This window comes from Gossypium arboreum, chromosome 2, assembly GCF_025698485.1.
Source record: "Gossypium arboreum isolate Shixiya-1 chromosome 2, ASM2569848v2, whole genome shotgun sequence".
Taxonomy (NCBI): domain Eukaryota; kingdom Viridiplantae; phylum Streptophyta; class Magnoliopsida; order Malvales; family Malvaceae; genus Gossypium; species Gossypium arboreum.
Genome location: NC_069071.1, coordinates 37,239,141 through 37,247,218, shown reverse-complemented (window position 1 = coordinate 37,247,218; position 8,078 = coordinate 37,239,141).

The window sequence follows — 8,078 nt, the reverse complement described above, 5'->3', positions numbered from 1 at the left end:
CAATCCCCCCCATCACATGTATCATTATCAAGCTTGATATTTAGCATGCAATGGCATTTACACCACATTTACTTTGGCCGAATTTCATTCCCATGACATTGCAAAGATTTGAACCATGGGCTACCAAGAACATCAAGCTAGCAACTAAAAACATGCATGAATTTCATGGCACAATCTCAAACATACCTTAATCTTGATGCAAGTTTAGCCAACCTCTTCCTAATCCTCTTCCAAAACAAACATGAAGCAAAATTCCTTCCTTCCTCTAGTATTTTCGGTCAAGAGAGAATGCAAGGTTGGATGAACAATTTTTTTTTCTTTTTTTCATCTACAATACACAGCAATGGGGTTTCACACTCACACTCACATTTTTTTTTCTTTTCATTCTTTATTACCCATGCTTATTTGTTTATTATTTCTCCCTAATGCCCAACAAAACATGTTTCATGACATGTTTAGCCCATGATTCCTTGTCATGGCCGCCACTACAACTTGGGGGAAATTTGACATGCAAGTCCTCCTTTGACTACATGCACTATTAGGTCCTTATAGATTAGCCTTTCACTTTTCAAAAGTGTCACACAAGTCCTACTAACTGAATTCACATGCAATCGGCTAAATCGGAACTTGAAATTTTCACACATTCATAATTACATATTCTAGACAATAAATTTTACATTCAAACATTTCGGTGACTCGGTTTAGCGGTCCCGAAACCACTTCCCGGCTAGGGTCAAATTTGGGCTGTCACATAAAGTACCGATTTGTATTCTGGCTCGCGAAGTTAAAGAATTGCGAAACAAGAAAATTCCGTTAGTGAAAGTACTGTGGCATTAACATGGAGTTGAAGAGGAAACATGGGATTCAGAGTTGAAGAGGAAACATGGGAGCCAGAGGATGCAATGAAAGAATGCTATCCGAACCTATTCACCGGTATGATTTTTGAGGACGAAAATCCCAAAGAGGGGAGAGTTGTAATAGCCCGATTTAGACCCTATTTGGAATGGTGGTTTCATGACCACGAATCTGAGTTAAAAAAATATTTTAAAAATATTTTTTGTGTTTATTATTTGTGAATTTATATGTGTGAAATTTTTGTGATTTAATTTTGTCGTTTGAGTGCCCGATAAAATAAAATGGCTTAATCGCGTAAAATAAAAATTTGATGGTTAATTGTAAAAGGGAAAAAATGAATGTGTCTTTATAAGTTGAGGTATTTAAAATGTAATTAGACCATTAATATATGGAGTGGACGATTGTAACCTTATGTTATAATGGTTTCATATTTTATAATAAAGGTTAACTATGTAAATTAAATAATATGTTAATATATGTTATAATATAACATAATTAAAAGCCAATATTTATTATGCTTAAAGTTGTAATAAGGCCGCTCTTTTTAATTAATATTATTTTGGGGATTATTAAACTGGTTAGCACTAGGGTTCGTTTTATAAAAACTACTCGTTTTTAAAAGATCACGATGATCGCAAAGTTTCCGCAAAGTAAATGTTTTTCCAAGAAAATTAATATTTTAAGCAAACGTTTTTCAACCTTAATCATTTTCTTAAGATGGACATAACCAAACGGTTTTCTCCAAATTATACGAGATGGTAGAGTGTGGCAATGGCGGTGTGCATGTCTAGGATTGGATCCGAAGGGAGCTTGGTACTTAAACAGTTCGACGGACTCACCTCCTCTCTTTCCTAGTTTCCTACCTGGTTCACAGCTTCCATTCACTTTAACCTACTTTTAAAAGTGTCTTTTGCAACACCAACTAAGTTTTTCCAAACTAAGTAATACGGCATGTTTTGAACGCTTCGATGTGGCGCATCAGATCCGGTCATAACGTCTAGGCCAGGTTTGGGGTGTTACATTGCAAATTATTCGATTTAGTCCCTAATCTCAACTTAAGCACTTATGCATAGAATTTTGTCACGAAATTTTACACAATCATGAAATCATATCATAGACCTCAAAAAAATTATAAAATAATTATTTCTATCTCGGATTTGTGGTCTTGAAACCACGATTCCGATTAGGCCCTAATTTGGGAAATTACAGGTAAGATTTGTGTTTTGGATATATGTTTATATTTGGTTAATGATTTATTCTTGTGAAGTATAAATTTGTAACATGAATTGAGTTGGAAGTTATTATAATGTACTTGTGTATTCGGGTATATGATGAAAATATATGAGATGGTTATAATCAACTTTGTGATTCGGCACTTGCACATACATATATATATTTGCATATGATGTATTGGTATGACATATATATTATCTCAAGGTATATATATATATGGTGATGTTTGGTTATGGAATAAATGATGGATGCGTATTGAGTTATAATATGTAATGTATTAGTTAGTAAAATGCATGTCATTTATATATGGTATATTGGTATATGCTTATGGTTTAAAATAATGATATGTATGGCTATATGGATTCGATAGTTCTTTGAAAATCAATAAATATGTACAAGTAAATTTTGTTAGCCGAATAGATAAGAGATGAATATGATTTTGTATTGGTTTCAAATGGCACATTATTTGAATGTTTTGATTAATTTATTTGAGTGGTTTAATTGGCTAAGTTGATGATATATTTGGCATATGCTAAGTGGATTATTACTTATATGTATTTATGATATGCAAATGTTGTATTTAGGTAAACAAATGCTATAATGGAATATATTATTTATATGAAATAAAATGATGTATGTTTGCTTGTTAAAAAGTATGCGTATAAAATTAGTAAGATAATAAGATATTTTATATTTAAATTATTTGAATGCCATAAATGTTATAGTATACATATATGATTGGTATGTGAAATGACATATGCTTGGTTATGAATTTAACATTCGATTTTCATGATTCTTTGTTTGTATTGATTAAACATTACCTTGGAAATTATATGAATTATAGAATCAAGTATATTAGTTTGATTTAAATTTTTATTACATGATTATTACTGAAATGAATGTTTGTTCTGAGTTGTATTTTAATCAGTAATGCCTCGTAACCCTTATCCGACGACGAATACAGGTTTGGGGTGTTACAGTAGAGTTAGTAATAGCAAAAATGATAAAATTACGAAGAAAGTTTGGAATAACTGTAGCTTGGAGGGATGCATCAATCACTACACCGAAATAGGGTTTTAGCAGTGTTTTTAGCGGCGTTTAAATAGAAAACGCCACTAAAAATCGAATAGATTGAGTTGGAATACCTATAGCGGCGCTTTATTAAAAATGCCACTAAAAGATTAATGTGAATGACATCGTATTATGTAAGCTTCAGTTCATTAGCGGCGCTTCTCTAAAAACGACGCTAAAGATCAAACATTAGCGGCGTTTTTAGAGAAGCGTCGCTATAGATCAACCTATAGCGGCGTTTTTACGTAAGCGTCGCTAAAAGATTAAAGAGAATATCGTTTTCTTAACAACCAATTGCATTAGCGGCGTTTTTTAGAAAACGCCGCTAAAAGATTAAATACACAATATGAATTAACTATGGGAAAGTTAATTTCATTTTAGTTACTTAATTATGAAAAGTTACACTTTGATAAATCAATGTTATGGCTTTCTCTAAACCTTAATTAACCCCTAACCCCTAAAATCAATAACCCTTTTACATCTCAAACCCTAACTCTCTAGTTATAAACCCTAAATTGTAAACCTTAAACCCTAAATATTAAATCTTAAATCCAAAACCATAAAACCCTAAACTATAGACACTAAACCCTTAAGCCCTTAAATATAGATTCCTAAATCATAAAACTATAAACCTAAATCACTAGACCCTAAATTATAAAACTTAAAACTATAAACTCTAAATCCAAAACCATAAAACCTTAAACTGTAGACAATAAACCCTTAAACACTTAAATACTATATAAATCCTAAATTAACTCAGAAGAATAAATTTCATATATATGGATATATATAGATATTAATGTAAAAGAACGACACAAACATATAAAAATGGAAACCACATTTCAATCTCTATTCTCTAAATATGCAAATTATATATTACCATGTAATGTTTTATTAAAAAGTCAATAACATTAACTGTTTAGATTAATTAGTAATATTATAAAAATATATAAACTAAATGATATTAAAAATTAAAGTATATGCAAATAAATCTAATATTTAAATATATTAGAGAGACCAAATTAAAATTTAACCATGTATTAATAGGAAATAATAATAATAATAATAAAAGAGAAAAAAGGAGGAAAAATTCTTGTCATAATTAGTGGAAAAAATGCCGCCAATATGTATTAATAGTTTAAACTATATCGTTTTGAAGCTTTTTTATTAGCAGCGCTTTCTAAAAAATACCACAAAAAATCTATTAAAAGAATGTAAAACGGCGTCGTCTACACCCTTGTTATTAGTGGCGCTTCTATAAACGCCGCAAAAGGTGAGAATTATCGACGTTTTATCCTGAAACGCCACAAAAATCTGTCAACAGATTGCAAAACGGCATTGTTATTACCTTGTTATTAGTGGCGCTTTATATAAAAACGCCACAAAACATTTAAAGTGATTTCAAAACGTCCTCATTTCGTAGTCTTTTATTAGTGGCACTTTAATAAACGCCACAAAAGGTGTGAAATGCTGGCGTTTTCTCTAGAAACGCCACAAAATCTATTAACAGATTGCAAAACGGCGTCGTTAGTACATTGTTATTAGTGGCGCTTTCTACAAAAACGCCACAAATATTTATTAATAGATTGAAAACGTCATCGTTTTTTGGAACCCCAATTTCCCTTTACTTTTCCCCAGTTCAGTTTACCCCGACTATTTTTCCTTTTAAGTCGTCTATTTCAAATTTCCCTTAAAATTTCCCATTACTTTCAAGCCCTAATTTCAGAAATCCCCTATAATTTCCCCCAAAGAGATTTCCTCAAATCGTTTTCCCCGAAGTCCCTTTGATTTGCTCTGCTATCATTAGTTTTCCCATAACCCCAAATCAAAATTTTTGATTTTTGGACCCTAACTGCGTCTGCGTCTTCCCCAACTTAAACCCGATTTCATTCCCCCATTTACCCAATTTCTTTTCTCTCATTTTCCCTAACTGCATCTGCGTCTGTGTCTGCCTCTTCTTTCCGCCGCTGCCATTGGAATTTCGAGTCATATAGGTATTGTTACTACTTTATTTAGTTTAATTTAGTCTCTTTGAAAATGGATAATGAATGTCATCTTTGTGACTACAATGTGATGTTACTGTTTTTTTCAATCTTGTGATTACAGTTGTTGTTATATTGATGTATATTAAGTTACTGTTATTAATAACCTCAATCATGTTTGGAATAATTTGGATATTTTCTTCTTCTTTTTTGTGAAAGTAGATTTAAAAATTAAGTTTTAAATTTTGGAGTTTTAATTTCGATGTTCATAGAGTTTAAGTTTTAGGATTTTGTGTTTCTGTTTCAACTTTTAAAATTTGGAAGTTGAGGGTTCAGGTTTTGTGTTTCATACATTCCCCATTTATGTACGTGAAGCTGTTCTACATCATATCATGATGATGTACAATTGTTATACTTGCTTATTTCAGCAGCATATGGAATTAATGTTGAGAAATATCTTGATGCTTTCTCAGAATATCTCATGGCCAATGTTGGAGGCATCAATACTTTGCTTCTAAAGACATGATGGGTTGAATATGTCATCTCTCGCTGTTGATTAGGGGACAACATTCATGGTTTATTCCTAAAGGAACCCCTAAGCCCTGCTTTTGGTATGAATTATTTCTAAAAATATTTGAAAATTTTGATTTATCTATGGAAATGCTGGTATAAGTCATTGTATTCCTTGCTGCAGAAAAACAAGATAATCTTAAAAGCTGCCCTACAGTTAGCATGTAAATTGATAGGTTGCAAGTGCACTTATGGAAAGACATATCTGTCTTATTCCCCCTCCCCTTCTTCTCATCCCTTCCATAGAGTACATGGAAATTGAAGTTATATCCCATAGTGGAAAGTTTTGTATCTCTCGATTGTGCATATCCAATATGAGTAAATAAATGTGTGTATATATATCGATAATCGATTGATTTTTTTTGCAAAGGCTTTTAACTTTAATGCTTGAGTATTGGCAAGAAGATGTTACCATCACTTATTTTAATTTTTGAGAATGAAATGCACCCACTATACAATAATTAATTAAGACTCACAAATATTTGATTTTCAAATTCATTCACCACTATAATTTATGGTAATCTAAAACCCAAATTCCTTTTCAGATGTGTGAAGTGCATTTGTGTGTTTTGTAGGTGTTTTAAATTTGAGATTGGTTTGTGATAGGGTGAGATATAGTTGGGTGTTTCATGTGGAGCATGTTTGTTGACTTGGATGTCATAGTTGGGACGTATTATCTCCTTGTTTGTCCATTTGTACCAAGTTATGGTGTTTGTTCATGGGCAACTTAGAAATTTTAGTGGTTCTCAATTAAATGCAGCATCATTTTCATCATTATTATTAATTTTATATATATAATTTTACAAATATACTATAGTTATACCTTATCTATGAATAATTTATTCCTTATTAAGAAAAAATAAAACTGAATAGCGAAGAGTTTAATTTATAATATATTAAGTTTTTATAACTTGTATAGATTTTTAGTAATGATTAGGAACTTTTATTGGTACTCATTTATTATTTTAAATAATATTGCTTGGTATTAATAATATGAAAGTAAAATGATATTGTATATATTTTTAGCCATTAATTATATTGAATAGTATGGCAAGAGCAGCCAGAAAATTTATTAAAATGAATGCAAAAGTAAATCTAATGACTTGGAAAATAAAGCTATGAATAATTAAAAAAAAGAAAGAAATTGTAAAAAATTCTTACATCACCCTTTTCTTGTGAATAAAACAAGATATTCTAGAAGTGGACATGGTTACCATCCTAGACCTAATTAAAATTGAAATTGTCTGTATTTCTTTTAACATCAGAATATAACAACGATTTCACACTCATTTTTGAAGCCAAGAAAATCATGCATGTAATTTTGTCTTGAAAAAGGACAGATTTATGTAAGAGGAATCTCCTGTGGAGTCTTCCTTATTAGTCTATTCTCAGCCATTAAATCTATGTACATTAAATCTATAATTTTATATAATCTATGTACATTCTCAGCCATTAAAAGGACAGATATAAATTACTTAATATGTAAAGGACAGATTTGTGTAAGAGGAATGTCCTGTACAATTATAGAATCGCTTTTTGCATTTATAAGTAACATTTGCTTTTTGCTTTTTTAATCTGTTTTTTTTTTTATAACAGATTTGCCAACTGCTTCAAACTGCTTTTAATCTGTTTTTTTTATAACAGATTTGTGGAGTTGATTCATTGGTATTTTAACACCCCGTACTCGAGACCGTTGCCAGAGTCGGACACGAGGGGTTTGCAGACTTAAATCACTTGCTTTCACAAACCATTTTAAAATTTTCCAGGCAGTTGGCTAACTACGTCACTGTCACCTTAAAAATCATATCTTGAGTTACAAAACTCAAAAATCAGTTTCGTAATTTTTACCTGAAACTAGACTCATATGTCCATCTACACATTTTTTTCTATAATTTTTGGTTGGACCAATTAGTACAATTTATTAGTTAAAGTCTCCCCTGTTACAGGGTTCGACAACTCTGACCTTCCTGCAATGCGACTTGGATAACTCCTTGTACAGGGCTTCAATGCTTATGCCGTTTCTTTCTAATGAAACTACACTCAAAAAGGAATCTATATATATATGGTATGACTTCTAATTGTCTCTGGTTAATTCATAGAGAATTTCCAAAGTCAGATTAGGGGATCCAGAAACTGTTCTGGCCCTGTCTCACGAAAACTTTAACATCTCAAAATATACTGCTCATATGAACATTTCGTTACTCTCCTATGAAAATAGATTCATCAAGTTTCGATTACATAATTTATTCACTATTTAATTCCATTCCTACTATTTTTAGTGATTTTTCACATCCACATCACTGCTGCTGCCAGCATCTATTTTTAAGGTAAACTTTACCTATTTCATGATCCTCCATGGATCAACTA